Here is an 18,977-nt window from a genome sequence, read left to right on the forward strand (position 1 = left end):
AAACTGAGAACAACCCTAAACAAATATCTATGTGCTTACCTTCGTACTTAGCACATTTAAAAATAGAATGGTAGTAATCGAAATTAACCGTAATGAAAAAGTCCCGATGAAAATATTCCCATTTATAACGCCATTATACCGTTCATTTTCCCTTGTTATGCACCTATACACATCTTTGTCTTTTGGTATACAACTAAACAAACCCCCATTTTTTACATTTGGCTCATAACACCCTGCCTCGTGGTGGGTCACTATTTTTTTTTCGCAGGTTACAACCAATTAAGTGACTATCATCACACTCTGTTCTCTAATAAGCACTAGTGATAGCCTGCATGCCATTTATGCACCCTTTAAAATTCTTTATCTCATTTTCGACTGACTGAGTACCATGTTTAAATTTAAAACCACAAATTAAAAACACAAATTTAAAACCAGGGTTTTTTCCTACCTAAAAAATCAAAAGGAGATATTCCTCTTTAAAACAAGTGTCGTTTAGTTATTTTTTCATATTCACAACATTGTCGTTTCTTCCACTCAGAAAATAATTTGAGTACCTATTTGCTAATGGTTAATTGTTCCTACAGTTATTATGTGACTTCAATCTCCTGAATGTATACCAGCTTGTGTTTGATCCGGCCCTTCTAGTAACCAACCTTGCTTTTGCTAACAGGCTACATTAGGGAGTCAATTTTCACTTGAAATTCTCTCGCTTCTGTTTTGCTCGACCGCCTCCCCTCGGGTTTGTTTCCGGTGAGGGAGATTTACTCGGCGGCAGTCCGGGGTTTCTATTCGCCACCGCCGTCCCCTCTTGTACAACGCTGATGAAAACAATTATTTCCCTTACCGCGAGTGATGCCTTTTTCACAAGTCTCGCAGTCGGCTGACAGCAGCGGTAGTGCCGTTATCTGATCATTGCGATGTAACCAGAGAATCAACACTAGCGTTATGGGTGTAAAGACGCCCGAAAGCTGCCGCCAGCGCGACCACCGAGAATGTAGCCGCGGCCATTCCCGCTTCAAATTCCACTTCGCCCCCTAGCTGTGCACCCCTGCGGTTGAAAGCAACTTTCGCCGTTAGAGCGCCGGCCTCAGCACATTATTCTTTTTTTAGATTAAAAGCCATTCCGACCAACGTTCTCGCTTAGGCGGCCCTCGTTTTTCCAGCTGCTCATAGTCCTTCTGTTGGAAGAATATTAAAAGACTTTTGTCTGGTCGCACATAATGTATTTCACTCTCCATTCGCCAGTGTATTTTCCGTGATTACGCGCCTATTCCCTTGTTGTCCGTTTAGGCGTGCATGGGCTGGAGGAAAGGGAGGGGGCATGCGTGCACCGCAGGGCGTAATGCTGCTACCGAAGACATACCCATTGGGTTGGTGGGTAATTTAAACAAGGCAGCTTCATTTCTCAATGCGTACAATCACTTGTTCCCCGCAATCGAGAGGTTCAGGTCTCGTTTGGCGTGTTACACAGACAATGAGATGCCTACGATTGGGCAACGAAGGAGACACCCACGTGTCTGTCCACTGGTATAGACGTCAAAGGCTTGGAAGTAATAACTTGGTACGGGACGGACGCATGTAGCTCACCTGGAGGACCAATTGCGGAAACTTAAGAAGCGTCAGCCGGAACTGAAGCGCGAATGGACGCGGACATTACGGATTTCCTCTGGGGCGCTGTTGCCGCTTGAATCCCAGCAGTTCGTGTAGTGCGAATCCCTCGCTGATAAAGAGCGAGGGTCCCGATGTATGTAGTCTGACTAGATTGTAACTTCCAAATCCTGAAGCCTAAGTGTTCAATTTGAATGCGCCCAGAGAGGCATACAATACATAAAAACAAGCACATGTAGTCATAGTCAAAAGCCACGTAAATTGGTCTAGCAAACAAGTCCGAACTTTATAACCTTTCTAAAATTCATCCAGAAATAATGTTTTTCAGAAGTACTCGGTATTCACCAATGACCGAGAGTCAGTTGCGGAAGGAATCACCATTCTCGCCCAATCTTTGTGGGTATCAAGATGACGCGAAAGTCAACGCTGCAGGGATTCATAGGTACCTTCGTGGGGACATCTTGGTCAAAGGGACGGAAAATTGTGGCTCTTGCCAGCGCCTCTGGAGGGCCCACAAATCCCCAAACTTTCTTTCTTTCGCAATAAACACTCATCTTCTTTTGTCGGAGAAAGTAAACCATTCACACTTTTTAAAAAGCGGCGTTTACATTTAGAAAAAAAATTGTTGATTCCTCTGTCACAAGAATAAGAAAAACACGATGGTGAAATGCGGAGAGAAATGTGCAGCTGAGCATGATTTGCAGGTCGGCGGCTGTCTTGCGGGTCTGCTTGGCGAGCGATGTCCTGCTGGCGGGTCGCTTCGGCAAAGGTGTACTGGCGTCGTTCAAGTGAGCGATATGAAATCAGTGAAATCTTGGTATATCCCGGCATAAAACACTCTGGTGTTAAAATATCAAACCGGAAACCTAACAACCCCAAGTATAACGTACTCTTTGGTACTGAAGGTTGCTTCCCAGCAAGAACACCTGTGTACAAAGGTACACCCTTCATAGGCCGCTTGCTTCCTTGTATTGGCGTCACTCCCCTCACAGATATGACGTCACTCAAATGTTCGTGTATACGGGAATAAAACGTTTTCGTGTTAATAAGGCATCACGCACAAATCGACGGCAAGTGCGTGTGTCTGTTCCCGTTGGAAATGTCTTAACTACAGAGATCTTCCCAAATTTTACCAAATGGCCAAGAAAGTTTACCAAATGGCCTAGAAATCCCCCTCTAAATACAACTAGCATCTCCTGCCGGTAAAAGCAACCCAGCGACACGGATTGCACGTAACACTGCGACATTTAGTTCCACGTATAAAACCGCCAGAAGTCGGAGTCAGTTTTCAGTCACGTGCCGGCAAGATTGAACCTGTCACGGCGTGACATGAACTCTCAATTCAATTGCTTTAGTTGGTGCGAAGCTAAACATCATAATGCGGGATTTCATGATTGTCTCTTTGTTTGTACATTAGTGATGTAAAAGGACAGTTACCTTTTTCGAACGAAAAACGCCACAAGCAGCTAGGGTTGGTTGCCAGGTCATCTCCGCAGTTCAAGTGAAACTGCCATTCCGGAAGTACTTGTAATACAATTATCAATACGTACATATATCCAACAGACCCATTCAATGGAAAAGTTCAATACATACAAATCTGCATCTATGCACAGTTTATCAAAGATAAGTTTTATATAAGCACTGTATTTACTTGCTTCTTTAGATTACAACAGCAATTTGCGGGCGTCCCCAAGATCCAAAAGAAATCCTGAGAAATAAATATTGCCGCTCTTTGTTGGACCACTGAGCCCACGAACTCGATTTTTCTGCAGAGTAATATAGTTTAAAAACCACCGGTAGTTCTCGATTTCATTTTTCTCTGCAAATTTTACAGGTATATCCTATAAATACAATCAAACGTTTTAAAACGTTCCGAATCTAAATATCAATATGCATCATCATCTTAACTCCATGTTTATGTAATACATGACAAAGCATCTTCATCGTAAATACCATCATGCCCCTGTAGCAAATTCTATCAAGCAACCATCAAGATTCATTGGTGGCAAGGCTGATTGTGTTTGATGGTCGCCTCGGAAAGCTTGTTGTACGTGAGAAACTGTAAGAGAAGCTGCTGGAAGGAGACGCTGGAAGGTGCTGGCAGGCTTGCGGCGCAATGGCGGCAGATGTTGACGTGACGGTAAGCTTGACTGCTGAATTGATGATGGAAGGGCATTTGCTGAGTGATTGACGGTAGAATTCCAAAATATTACCAGAGCGAAGCTCTTGTAATACCAGAAACATAGCGGTGGCATTGACCGTTGCGAGAAAATTACAAGAGCTACCGTTTCGAAAAGGTTTTGCCAAAAATTTGACAATCACGCTGCGCAATGACGGCAGCTGTTGGCTTGACGGCACGCTTGACGGCTGAATTGATGATGGAAAGGCATTTTCCGAACGAATGCTGGCAGCGAGCAAAAATCCATTCGATAGCGAAGCGCAGATATAGTAACAGAAACACAGCGGTGGCATTGGGAATTTTGAGAAAAAAAGGTAACTGCCTTTTTGAAAAGGTACTGCCGTAAACTTGGCATACTAGAGAAAAGCTACTTTGATTAGCGCTCCTTGTTTTTAGGTCAGGACTTGGAGGGCTGGTATCGAACTGTATGCCTTTTATTCACCATTTTTGTTTTGAGTGGGGCAATGCCGACCTTTACGTCGAAAAGATGGCAACTTTTTTTCGGTGCGACAAACTCAAACCGTGTTCATTTTCGCTGTGCTACCATATAATGCGGGCTAAGCTTGTGGACAGAACCGTCCGTGGCATAGCTCAAATTGAACGCGGCTGAGTACAAGTCTAGCGCTTCGCCGATCACCCTCGAATGTAATCAGCTGCGTTGAGGCATATTCAACCACAGTATGATTACACAACATAATTTTTATTCCAGGCGCGCATTCCGTTTCACTGATAGCTAAGCTGGCTTTAGCGGGCATGCGCGGTATCTGTTTTAGTTTGTCGTAGCTCGCTACACGGCTTAAGGTGAGCCTCATTTTGGGGACCGCTGCGTGCCAAAGAAGCGGTATGACTGGCGGAAATGGTTATGTGAGAAGCAGTAAACATAACTGACAATGTTTGTGTATTCCTTGAAGACTAATTTAAAGAAGCCCAATCAATACCGCTTGTTCGGGCTCCTATTCCGTTCGTGGTGGTGGTGCAGTGGTAACACACCTGTTTTTTGTTGCAAAGGTTATTGGTTCGACCCTCCCTAGGTCAGTTTATTTTCGCCGATAGCACGATATGATTATCCTTTACACAGGAAATGTGCCTCTTGTTGGTAAATTTAGGCCAAAATTTATGTCCTTAAGTGATGTCAGAGGTTTGTTTCACAACTTGCTCATAGAGAGGCCAGCCCAAAAAACTTAACTTTTTGCTGGGTATGGCCGCCTGATCTTTCAATTTCATCATCATCACCAGCCTATCTACGCCCACTGCAGGGCAAAAGCCTCTCCCATTATTCTCCATTAACCTTGGTCCTGTGCCAACTGTGACAAAACTGTCCCTGCAAACTTCTTGATCTGATCCGCCCATCTAACTTTCTTCCGCTTCCTGCTACGCTTGCCGTCTCTAGGGATCCACTCTGTTACCCTTAATAACCGACGGTTATCTTGCCTGCGCCTTACATGCCCTGCCCGCGTCCATTTCTTCTTCTTAATTTCCACCAGTATGTCCCTAACACGCAATTGTTCCCTGACCCACTCCGCTCTCTTCCTGTCCCTTAATGTTACACCTGTCATTTTCCGCTACATTGCCCTCTGAGTGGTTCTCAATTTAAGTTGAACCCTCTTAGTGAGCCTCCAAGTTTCTGCCCCGTAGGTGAGCATCGGTAAGATGCAGCAGTCATACAATTTCTTCTTCGGCGAAAATGCTAGGCTGCTATACATTATCTGAGAATTCCTGCCATATGCACCCCACCCCATTCTGAACCTTTTCATTATCTCAGCCTCATGGTTGGGATCTGGGGTCACAACTTGGCCTAAGTAGATATATTCGCTTACCACTTCCACTGCCTCGCCACCTATCTCAAACCGCTGTGCTGTCTTGTGGTTATTGATCATTACTTTAGTTTTCTGCATATTATATTTCCGGCCGACGGTTTAACTCTGTTCGTCTAGTGCGGAAAGCATGCTTTGAAATTCGTCCCCCGAGTTACTTAGCAAGGCAACGTCATCAGCAAATCTGAGGTTACTGAGGTATTCTCCATTAACCCTTACACCCACCTGTTCCCAATCCAATGTTCTGAATACTTCTTGTAAACATGCTGTGAATAACATTGGAGAGATTGTGCCTCCTTGTCTGACGACCTTCCTTATAAGTATTTTACTGGTCTTCCTATGGAGGATGATGGTAGCTGTGGACCCATTGTAGATATTCTCTAGTGTTTGTACATAATGCTCACCTACTCTCTGGTTCCGTAATGCTGAATAACATCTAGGGTTTGAACCGAGTAGAACGCTTTCTCATAATCTATGAAGGCTATATACAAGGGTTATGAATACTCAGCGCACTTCTGTATCACCTGATTGATCGTGTAAATATGGTCTATTGTTAAATAACCTTTACGGAACCCTGCTTGTTCTTAGTTTGAATAAAATCTAAGGTTGCAGAAATTCTGTTAGCGATTACCTTGGTCAGTACCTTGTAGACGACTGACAGTAAGCTGATCAGCCTGTAATTTTTCAGGTCCTTCATGTCACCTTTCTTATGGATTAGGATGATGTTCGCGTTCTTCCAAGATTCTGGTACGCTTGCCGAAATTAGGCATTGCGTATCCAGGTTTGCCAGTTTTTCAAGTACTATTTCTCCTCCACCCATCAAGAGGTCTGCTGTTATCTGATCCTTACTAGGTGTTTTGCCCCCTTTCATTTCTTTCAAAGCCTGCCTTACTTCTTCAGTCGTTACTGGTGTGATGTCTATCTCCTCTGAACTACTTTATCGTTCGGCATTATCCTGGATGTCCTGGCTACTGTACAGATCCATATAAAACCCCTCGGCCACTGTGACTATGTTACCCCTATTCGTGATAAAATTGACTTGTCTTTAAGTGCGTACATCTGATTTTTCCCCACGCCAAGACGCCTCTTTACTGATTTCAGGCTACATCCGTTCTTTACAGTGTATTCGATCTTCTCCATATTATACTTCTGCGTGTCAGCCGTCTTACACTCATTGCTTAACTTAGAAAGCTCCGTTAGTTCAATTCTGTCAGCTGGGGTGGAGATTGTCCTTGTTTGCCATTTCCAAATTAGATCTTTTGTCTCCTGGGAAAGTTTACAGTGTCCTGTCTAGCCATCGTGCCCCCGACGTCTATTGCACACGCCGTGAAAATGCGTGTGAGGTTGTCGCTGGGTTCCTGTGTCGAAAGCTCGGCTTCCTCGGCAAGAGCTGAGTATCGGTTCTGTAGCCAGATCCTGAATTCTTTTTTACCCCTTACTGTTAGCTGATTAATCGCTTCTTTCGCACTAGATTGTTACCGTCCCTTCTAAAATGTAGCTTAATTCGAGATTTTACCATAAGATGGTTACTACACCTTTCCCTTCCGAGCACTTCAACCTCCTTCACGACGCCATGGTTATCGCATAATATGAAGCCTATTTCTTTTTTATGGTCCCCATTCGGGCTGCTCCACGTCCACTTCCGGCTCTCCCATTTACAGAAGAAGGTATTCATTATGCGTAGGTTATTTCGTTCTGCAAAGTCAACTAGTAGGTTCCCCCTGCTATTTCTACACCCCAGACCATACTTCCCAACTGCCTTGTCGCCAGCCTGATGCTTGCCTACTTTAGCATTGAAATCTCCCATTACTACGGTATACTGTGTTTTTACTTTAGCCATTGCCGATTCCACATCTTCATAGAAGCGTTCTACTACCTGGTCGTCATGGCTGAATTTGGGGGCATAGCCCTGTACCACCTTGAGCTTGTACCTCTTATTGAGTCTAATCACAAGACCTGCAATCTTTTGTTAATGCTATAGTATTCTTCTATGTTGACAGCTATGCTTTTGTTGACTAGGAATCCTACGCCTAGTTCTCTTCTGTCCTTTACACCACGGTAAAATAAAACGTGTCTATTTTTCAGCACCGTAAAGTCTTCAGCTGTTCTCCTAACCTCACTAAGCCCTATGGCATCTCATTTTATGCCATTTCTTTCCTCGAACAACACCTCTAGACTCGCTTCACTAGATGAGGTTCTGATGTTAAACGTTGCCAAGTGCAGATTCCAGCGGCAGCCTGCCCGGGTCCAGGGATTCTTAGCACCCCTTGCTGTGTCACAGGTCTGACCGCCGCTGTGGTCAGTTTCTTCGCATCCACTGGAGACGGAGGGCCGTTTATTATTTGGCGTATTCATGGGAGGCTGTGGCTGTTATCACACCAGGGTGGCCAATCCTGCTCTTGTTAAGGAGTGCGTTACTGGCAATGGTCGCCGGGGTTAGGCCGCACCCCAAGCCCCAACTGCAATTCCAGAATTGCTATGTTTTTGGGGTGCAGTGCAGTGAATGTGTGTGGTACGGTCGTTCGATACTCGCACAAATGTTTGTGCATGTGAATCAGTACCACCCAAAACCCTGCATTCACCCGAATTTGCTACCACGTCGAAACGACATGCGTATCGTGCGTTTGATGCAGAGGCATAAGCAATGCTTGCCGCGCATGGAGAGCATTAGGCACTGCAACATTCACTACCGTCTCCGAATAATCCGCTGTCACGCGTGTAGCTCACTTAAATTTTGTATTGGTCCCACAATCTGTGGATGAGGGCACTCCGTACAAACGCAAATGCTTAAAAAAAGTAGGGCTCCTGTGGACTAAGGCCGAAGGTCCCGTTTATTAGCTGTGTACATCATTGCACAGCAAAGAATATACTCTTTGTGAAAACACGTCGCTTGAAATAAATAAATATTTGTATTCAATTTTAGGGTTTAACGCGCCGACGCAACGCAGGTGATGAGGCCAACCGTAGTGGAGGGCTCCGGATTAATTTTGACGACCTGGGGATCCTTAACGTGCGCTGAAATCTCGCACACACGGGCGTTTTTGCTTTTCGCCTCCATTAGAAAAGCGGCCGCCACGACCGGGAATCGAACCCGCGACCTCATGCTCAGCAGCGCAACGCCTTAGCCACTGAGCCACCGCGGCGGGTGATAAAAATAAATACACCTCTAGAAAATTTACCGCTAGAGAATAGATGGGTGAACAGACTTTTCTAGATGGTTATGTCACCCTGGAAGTTTTTTTTTCAGAACAGGATAACCTCATTCTTATCGCAATATTTGTTTAACCACTGGTTATTATCATTATTATCATACAAAATGTGCAACAATGCATTATTGTAATTTTTCAATTTTTGCGGCCTATGCCAATGTGTGTCATTCTTGAAGATCGTTTGAATGGGTGTAATTCGAATGCAAGCACAACCTTAAATCTGGTGCGCTAAGCTTCCCTAAGACATCCTGGCCATTTTTGAGGCATAATTAGATGCAAGTTTTGAAGGTAAAAAATGGTTTATGATCTTTACGGTACCAGTTTAAAGCATGCACCGACACATCATGTGGGCTTCAATAAATGTGTGGGAAGGAGAATTGAACCTGCTTTAAAGGAGCCATGAAGAGAAAATACAACTTCTTGTAATTTGAAAGAACTAGGATTCACTATCTCACTCAGCTCAGTTCCAGCTCCACGAGATGTTTTTAACGAAAAAAAGCAAGAAGTAGTTAAAAACTTTCAAATTTTGCGCCACAGTAACGTTGTACGACAAAGACTGACGTCACACGGGTTACAATAAAACACAATTTTCAGTGCGTTAACTGCGGGTTAGCATTCAAGTGATGCGGTCATTGGAACTACAGGCTCATTACAGACGTCCAGTCATGTGTCGTCCCGACAGGTCAGTTAGGCGGCCGCCAATCGTACAAACAAGGTTGCGTGACGTAATAGAAAAGTTGCGGGAAATTGGCTAGGGGGTCGCGACTGCTTTACACGTTTTCTTTAATATCTCCGTTTTTTTCGAAGATTGCGATGATATTGGTATCATTGTTATCGGGACCTAATGGGTCTATTAGGCTGCCCCAGGACCCAGCTCAGTCTCCGCTGCGTGAACAAAATACGTGGCGTGTTTAGATAACAACGTTACGGTTTGTGCCCCCGGGCAACGTTTTACTTTTCTCTTTCTTAGTAGGCCACTGGCCTTGTAGCTAAAGAGTTCTAATCCCGAAACTTCTAGATCGTGTTAATCCTAAGAATACCTGGACCGGGGCAGGCCGCCGTTGGAACCTGAACTTGGCAACGTTTAACATCTGAACGGTATCTAGTGAAGCGAGTCTAGAGGTGTTGTTTGAGGAAAGAAATTGCATAAAATGGGCTGCCATAGGGCTTAGTGAGGTTAGAAGAATGGGTGAAGACTTTACGGTGCTGAAAAATGGACACCTTCTATTTTACCGTGGTGTAGAGGACAGAAGAGAACTGGGTGTAGGATTTCTAGTCAACAAAAGCATAACTGGCAACATAGAACAATACTATAGCATTAACAAAAGATTGCAAGTCTTTTAATTAGACTCAATGAGAGGGACAAGGTCAAGGTGTTACAGGACTATGCCCCCAAATTCAGCCATTGCGACCAGGCAGTAGAACGCTTGTATGAATGTGTGGAATCGGCAATGGCTAATGTAAAAACACAGTATACAGTAGTTATGGGAGATTTCAATGCTAAAGTTGGCAATCACCAGGCTGGAGACAAGGCATTTGGGAAGTATGATCTGGGGTGTAGAAATAGCAGGGGGGACCTACTAGTTGAGTTTGCAAAACGGAATAACCTACGCATAATGAATACCTTCTTCTGTAAATGGGAGAGCCGGAAGTGGACGTGGAGCAGCCCGAATGGGGACCATAAAAATGAAATAGGCTTGATATTATGCGATAACCATGGCGTCGTAAAAAATGTGTAAGTGCTCAGAAGGGTAAGGTGTAGTAACCATCTTATGGTAAGACCTTGAATTAAGCTATATTTGAGGTTGGACGCTAACAAGCTAGTACGGAAGAACCCAGTTATTGAGCTAACAGTAAGGCGTAAAGAAAAAAAATTCAGGATCGCCTTGCAGAACTGATACTCAGCGCTAACCGAGGAAGCCGAGATTACGACGCAGGAAGCTAGCGACAAACTTACACGCATTATCACGGAGTCTGCAGAAGAAGTCGGAGGCACGATGGCAAGACAGGATACTGGTAAACTTTCCCAGAAGACGAAATATCTAATTAAGAAACGGCAAACCATTACAATGTCCACCAAAACTTACAGAATAAATCTAGCGGAGCTTTCGAAGTTAATAAGTGTAAGACAGCTGGAATATTGAAGTATCATATGGAGAGGATCTAATGCGGTGTAAAGAACGGAAATAACCTCAAAGCAGTAAGGAGGCGTCTTGGCGTGGGAAAAAAATCAGATGTATGCACATAAAGATAAGCGGCAATGTCATCAAACTAGGGAGAACATAGTCACAGTGGCCGAGGAGTTCTATAGGCATCTGTACATTAGCCGGGACATGCCGGATAAAGCCGAACGAGAAATTATTTCAGAGGAGATAGACATCCCACCAGTAACGACCGAAAAAGTAAGGAAGGCTTTGAAAGAAATGAAAGGGGCAAAGCACCTGTTCAGGATGAGATAACCGTACACCTCTTGAAGGATGGCGGAGACAACGTACTTGAAAAACTCGCCAACCTGTATACGCAATGCCTAGTTACCGCAAGCGTACCGGAATCTCGGAAGAACGCGAACATCATCCTAATCCATAAGAAAGGTGACACGAAGTACCCTTCAATAATTAACTTTACCCGTATAACAAGTTTTTTTTCTCAAATGGTCTTAAAACTTGCTCTCGGCAGACAAATATCTGAGGCTCAAGCGAAATGGAATCATCTTCACCATTCCGAAAGGGTCACTCCCGAATGTAGGTTTGAGCAATGCGATTGTGTGAAGACAGTATTTTGCAAATAATCAATTGAGTGGGAGAGGAGTGCATATTTAAAAGGTGACAGAAATTGTCTGATTGGCTCCGCCACCAGTTACGACGTCGTCAAATGTCGGCGGGATAGCCTGTGCTTCCGTCACTGCATCAGAAACAAATGTAAAACTTTGCAGCTCCTCAATTTTGACACCTTATTGTGTAGTTTCTTAGTGCTACCTTGCCTGCTGTTCTTGAACCTAAAGAATCATCTGACTGTCTATTGCAGATTGGCACGCGATGTCAACGTTAAATTATTCTGCACGTAAGAACGGGAGGACTTTTCCGCATTTAGGATGAGAAGAACACCGACCAAAAAGTCACTCAGGAGCTTTTTTATTATGACCTAAAAAAAGACAATGTAGCTGTGGTGGGTTTTCCGATAAAGGGATTATCTATAGCGATATATATTATGAATAATACTGGCCCACATGGGTGTTTCACGCTAGCAATTTTCTCGTTACCTTGGAAGTACCAGCAGCTGCTACACAGGGTAGACTCCCGGCAGCAAGAACAATCTCGTGTTTTTGTCTTTTTGTGTGGTACTCTGTATTTCGCCCTCTTTCAGTTCCCTGTTTCTTCCCCTGAACTTAAAAAGCGTTCGTCTCATCGCGACTTCAAAAAGAAACAACTGAAATTGCTCTTGCGCCTTTTTGAGTCGCTAGAGAACTTGTAAACACGCATAGCTCATTGCGAGAGGTATAGAAGAGGAAGAGTCGTCAGCTGTGGCAATGAGGAGGTAAATCGCAGTGTCCAGAAAAGTTACTTCGCCGAAATAAAACTCAAAAGCTAAACATTCAAAGCTTTGCAGTTAAAAATACAAGAGGACCCGTCCAGCCAAATTAGTCCGAGTTGAAAGGTTGTTGAACGTTGCTCACAAATGTTTCTGCTTGAGGAGGAAAGCTTCCGGTATAGTCACAGTACTGACACGATGCTATATCGAATGCGCAGACGATTTATTGTCAAAGCATTTCTCTCGCAGCGGCCGAAAAATACGGCCAAAAAAAGGAGAAATACGGAAATACATAAACATCTGTCCGAACATCAGTACAAATTGTCCGAACAGTACGAACAATCTGAAACTCAGTCCGAAGTTCCACGATGCAGTCTGGCAACACTATCCAAGAAACCAAAATGGCGTCGCAAAACGGTTCCTTATTACAGTTTGGCTTGGCTGCCGTACTAAGATTCTTAGACTGCAGTGTTGATTGCCGTTGTTTTGGCGTGCAAATGTGTGATATTTTACCCGACGACGTTATCCTATTCGCGCTAAAAGATATAGCGACGAAAACGCTGAGATTGTCGCTATGTGCGGGGCAACGCCGGGGCGGACCAAAAAACCGCGTCGAATTTCGCTCAAGATAAGCTGACTCTCTGGTGAGCCACCAATTGTTGAACCGCTATGCACGTGTGCGCCGGGCTGTCCGAGAAGTGCAAGATCCTTGCAGAAGCTCTGATCCAGTGTTTCAAGTAAGCCATACAGTTTTCCCGACGACTGTTCAGGCTGTAATTGGGCATTGTCGTAATCTTATTATTATTGATTATGTGACAGTGCCCACTGCAGACGAATTATAAACAGAAAGAAAAAGGGAAATAAGAACACTTTTGGTTTATTGCTTGTTGCGTTTGCGCTCGTAATCATGGCGCTAGAAACTCTTATAAGTGGAACACCTGCATCTGGCTATATTTGCGACGCCTGCGTTATTAAATCTGGGCAGATTTTTAGGTTGTGCGCTGTATTGTGTTCTGTCAAACTACATCACTTATGTAGTGAGCACGATCGTCGTCGCATAGGTTGTATTTCGAAGCTGGTGAAAAGCGGAAACGCCCTATACCAAGAAATTGCACTCAAGCTCGCCAATTTTTGTAGTATCCAAAGAAAAGAGTGTCGGTGCCTCATCACCAGCCTTTATTTAAACGACAATTCGCACAAACTTTATGCAGCCTCCAATGTAGCCTTGCTTTAGTAATTTATTGACTTTAGTAAGTTTCGTACATGGTGTGTCACTGTTCATAGTTGCTTCCACAATACTGCCGCTATAATTTTTTTGTTCTTTTTTTTCCTGTTGTGATAACTGCGTAAGGTTTTCGATATCACCATTGTAATTTACGTTATATTTTGATCACGTTATTTGTTTTAAATGATATTTGGTCAATTTCTAATTGTGTTGCACTACTATGTAAAACAATGAGTACATTTTATTCACGTCTTTATCTAAGTATACTACACTTTTATTGCTTTTACGTGCTGGATATTTCAGCCACACATAGAAATCACGGCACAGATTTCCTAATACCTTTAGAAAAAACAGTTTCGGTGCTTAAGACCAGCTCGTCCGGTAATGGTACCACTACCTGGCAGGTAAGGAATGTCCAGACATACGCATCCTGCCCACCAGTGTTACAAGCATTGATCCTGCCAACTTGGGAGAGGAAGTCAAGCAACCCCTTTGCATGGGACATGTTGCAGTAAGTTCTTACATTGACTACTTCTACCAGGTGTTTGACTGCAGTCTCATGCTGTAGCAGCCCTTAGAAATGGTAGCTCCAATAAGAAAGTTATGGGTGCTCAATCTCGAAAAGCAAGTGGTCGGTTCAAAGCAAATAAAAGAAATTTTAGTTAACGAAAATTCAGTGTATTTGGACTGATCCCGAAGAATGCCAGTAAAATCAGCCACTAACATAGGCATACCCCTCAGTACTATTCATTTCTTTAAGATACACTGTGGAATTCGTGAGTGGTGGGTAATAATTGAGTAAACATAAACGAAGGCAGTTCTAGGTAGTGAGAAACGCATGCTTCAAGGCCACAGGTTGTGACTACAAATGAAAATTCTATGCTTTATTGAAGGTGATTTTTTAAGCTGTCCCACAAAATCCAAATGCAATGGTTGTCAATTCGACGCATACCTGCACAACATGTTTCAGGTTGCGTTCACAATAAGTAAAGCATTTTACACTTTCTCTAAGCAAAGTACAGTTGTCTTAGCACCTGTACCGTACTACACGTCCATCTTTCGATGTCAGACGTATCTGAGCAATGGTTGTTTTGATCAGTACACAGAGGTTCCTCTACAAGGTGTGTATCAAGTTTTGACTGCTATATTCACTACTAAGGGAAGCGTCGTGGGTGTGATGAGTGAGCTGTGTGACTGAAGAGAGAAAAAACGTTTGGTCATTTGGTTTCGTGAACTATCAAATAAGTGTCAATCTTTCAACTCTTTTGATCTAGTGTTTGCGGTGCCTAGCTGTACCACAATTGAATAAGCCATCACTTGCTTTCACAGTGTTTCATAAGTGCACCATCATAATCGTTTCTAAACCTCATCATCGGATATGACACTTGGAAGATACATTGCCGCGTTTTAGGTGAAAAGTTACTACAAATATACCAATTTTTGTTTCATTCACATATGTGCAGTGTTTTGAAGCGTGTATTTTTATTTCTAGTGCTGTAGATGCGGTTGTCTTGTAGGCTGGCCTTATTTAAAAACAGCTACAATAAACTCTACGGTTGCCGGACATTGAACTTGTAAACGTTGTCCCAGTGTCAGCACAAAACTATATGGAAATCTTGTAAATATCTGTGGGTCGGAAAGGGAAGGCTGGATAGGCAGTTTAGAGAGTCTCCTGAGGGAACCCTTTTCAGAAACCAATTCTAAGAAAAACGCCTGGTGACACTACAGAAAACATAACCCGTGCACTCAGCAGGGTCTTCAGTTTTTAGACTGCATTAAAGGTGGGGCAGGAGCTCACCGAACTCTTGACAATAGTACTAAAAGCTACATTTAGGGTGTACTTTCGTTGGCCCAAAATCTTTCCGTATCATGCATAACCAATCAGGAAAACACATTGTTTTAGATGTGGCCACACAGTGGCCCAGAAGTTTTGAGGATGATTCTTTGTGTAAACCTAGTAATAAAGCCAATGTTTCCTCATCATAGATTTACACAGGCATTATGTTTGCACAACTCAAATGCTCTTTTAGAAAAAAAAAGACTTTATAATGCTTTGCTGCACGCCCTATAGGTTGCTCCCAATAAATACTTTTGCATCTTTCAATGCATTGTTTTTGCCATTCAGTGTATTCTCAAACAATTTTGTAATACTTCATTTTTCGTTTCAATAGGCAGTGGGTTAAAGGTTCGTAAAACTTTAGCGAACAAAATTTGGAACAAACAACGCATACATGGTGAGCAATAATATGGCAAGCGTACGGTAACCTAAAGGCAACTTTCTCGGCAATGAATATAGAATGAACTACTGTTTTTTAGGAGAGAGAGATAAAACATCTTCATTGTCCGGCAAAATTGACGCTGCCTAACGTCGTGTCAGTCGGTCCCACGGCATCGGCTACCTACACGCACCCAGCCCCCGAGGGTACAGTGCTTTCGGCCGCTGACGCTCCACAGCCTCCAACACTTACTGGACGGCCCTGTATTGCACGTCGTAGTTCTTGCTTGCCACCGTTTTTTAGGAGAAACTCTCAAAAACCAAATAACGCGAAAAAAACAAAGTATTAAACAGCACACTATAAAAAGAGCACAATATTTCTTGTCACGTACAAACGTATATATCAAATATTCGTTGATATTAGGCTTTGATATATTTCACCCATGACAATCCCAAAATCCTGCTTTTGAAGCTCAAAGGGTACTGTCATTTTTTGCCGTAGTTCCGTCAGGGGCCCATCAACAGGCATACGAAATTCAGTGGCAGCCGAGCAGCATAGATAAAAAAATGTGATAACCCCTTTTCTAACATTGTCTTATCTAAGATATTTCAAAAAGTTTGGTAATTATTTGGAGCCATATAATTTGGAAGAAAGTAGGTGGTCTTCCAGACGCGAAGTTGTATTATATGATTCCAAGTTTCTTGGACCAAAAGTTCAAAAAAGTTATTAAATGATAGCTAGGACGCCAAGTGCGACAAACTGCGTGTGAGATGCAGGCCTATAATTTAACCGCTGCTGCAGGCATATAATTGAACCGCCACCCTGTATTACTTTTAAAAAAACTCGCGAAAATAGAGTCAAAGTAGCCATGCAGGTGCTCATGAAAGCTTGGTAATTTATGCTATGCAATGAGTGGTTTTTTCCCAATGGGGTAATAGAGGCCACTTACTTTCGTCAAATTAACATCAAAATTGTTCCTTGAGAAAGCTGTGTCTGAAGGCCGGGCGAACAAGAGAGCCAGAATAGCAAACGCAGTAGTGCCCTTCCACACAAGCATGTTAAAAAAGTAAGCGAGAGCATGAGTGCTCCTATTTATATAGCCCAACAACCACAGTGTTCTCAAAACATTCCGCACGTCATACTGCTTTGCTAGTTGGGCGAATTTTTAAAATATAAAGTTACGCATTTTTGAAATATAGAAAAACACATTTCAATTATAATAATGATGTTTATTGTGCCACCATAGAATAACACAAAACTCGGCCGTAGTTTTTCTGATCTGGGAATTTTATATGCAGAAAATGCCAAACCTAATTGCAAGGCAAATGGATCATTGTGCCTTCGGAAATGTTAAAGTCCAAGACATTGCGATTTTTGTTAGTTATATTTGGACTTAAAAAAATTGTGAATGCGGCGCTCAAAACAACGATTAAAAACGTATTCCCCACCAACAGCTGCAAATGTATCCTGTTAGTCTTCTTCACTTTCAGAGCACAATTGGGACTTTTTAACAGTTTCAGTAGAAGCTTCTCCAGACCGTAATTTTAAATAAATATACGCTGTATTTATTTAGGTGCGTTAACACCTTGCAGTGGCGAACAAAAAGTATTTTATTTCTGCTTCTGCGAATTGCAAAAAATTTTTTCTACGGAATGACTTTTATTCACCCCGTGTGCGATAAAAATGCCCTTGTAACAGTTCAAAAAAATGTTGACCTGCTAAACGATAACGTTGCTTCGGAACATCCATTCCACTTCCTAATTGTTTCCAAGCTTTAACATTCACATTGACGACATGTTTAATATTGTGAATTAAAAAAATTACAGCTTTCTTTGAGCGGATATCTGTAATGTTTTGCAAATATAGAGCCGTGTTGCATATTGTCTTGCTTATTTTTTTTTTTTGCACGAAAAACATCGCCACCTTGAAGGGAATGAATACTTGTGATAAAATATAAAAAACAAGGCTTTTACGTACTCAATAAAACTAAGCCTCCTTTTTATTGGAATCTGTGTCATTTTTTTGTCCCTGTTGTTTCCTGTCAGGGGCGGCTTGTTAACAGCACAGATGTTTATTTTTCATTTGTGGCATCCATCAATCGCTCAAAAAACTGGACGGTACAGCAATGTGGAGATAATTAAAAGCTAGGCTAAAAAGTGTGAGGGAAATTGGTGAGGATGCAAGGAGCCGACCATCAGGTGGGGGCCTGCGTCAGGCCGCACAAGGATTGGTAGGTGGGTGTGCATCCGGGATTGCCATACTGAGCCTTAATTTTCAACGTGAGCTTTGAAGTGCAGGTATCATCCTAGATGAGAGAGACGGCGTACGCTCGCTAAATTATTGTCTGATATGTCGATAACACTGCCAGACCAAAGATAAAAGCAACCCAACTCCACAATCGAGATGCGGACAATCAGGAGACAGTAGAACCGGTGGGTGTCTTGACTAGCAGTAGCAGCTGTCTCACTAGAAGAGATGGATACACCGAAGGAAGGGTGTGGGGGGATGCTAGTTCAAAGCGTTGGAAAAGGCAACAGAAAATCAATAATAAAGATACTGAAAACCCTACATGAAGCGAAAGAATAACCTTGTGAAGCTATAGAAAAGCCAGGTTAGCACCTACTGAAGAGGCCATGTTAATGGGTATGAAGTGCCAATGCAGAACCATAGCGATACAAGGTAAAACTATGAAAACGTCTAGAAAAAGAAATATGAACGCCAACATAGAGCTATAAAAAGTGAAAAGTGTAGGTTTTAGAAGAGGTGAAGTTACTCTACTGAATACCACAAGTTTTGATAATTACTTGGTCTTCGCATCGGAATAATAAGACTGGTTGGATTTTTGAAGACTTGGTACCAGGGCGCAGAAGTTGTCTCTTATAGTGCGGAAGAATAAAAATTAAAAAGGATTGCTACACAACATCAACAGAATCAGAGTACAACAGGCAGATTTACGGCGTGGTGGCATGCTGTATTGGCCCCTTTTGTATTGGGTGCACTGGAGGTGTTCCAAAGCTACCATTGTTATTGGTATAACAAATGTAAAACGCCATTCATTCATCTCCATCGCATTCAACTTGGTCCGGCAGTACCTGTATGCCAACTCATGTGAAAATGTTAAAATGTAACAAACTACGTTTTTATTTCTCTAGGTGACAGGTAGAATTTTTGTGAGGTCATCGCAGGCGCGAAGATCAA

At 42.9% G+C, this 18,977-nt stretch overlaps 1 long non-coding RNA gene across 1 annotated transcript in view; it reads right to left on the reverse strand.

Moving 5' to 3' along the window:
* Window positions 1-16,822, reverse strand: part of LOC144141353 (uncharacterized) — a 74,571-nt gene extending 57,749 nt beyond the window's left edge. The window contains exon 1 of the long non-coding RNA XR_013316543.1: window positions 16,729-16,822. This is a non-coding gene — a long non-coding RNA (uncharacterized LOC144141353). The remainder of the gene's footprint in view (window positions 1-16,728) is intronic.
* Window positions 16,823-18,977: the final 2,155 nt, after the last annotated feature.

The sequence above is a fragment of the Haemaphysalis longicornis genome, unplaced genomic scaffold (genome assembly GCF_048455015.1).
Source record: "Haemaphysalis longicornis isolate Haplotype H1 unplaced genomic scaffold, Haemaphysalis longicornis Haplotype H1 scaffold_6, whole genome shotgun sequence".
Taxonomy (NCBI): domain Eukaryota; kingdom Metazoa; phylum Arthropoda; class Arachnida; order Ixodida; family Ixodidae; genus Haemaphysalis; species Haemaphysalis longicornis.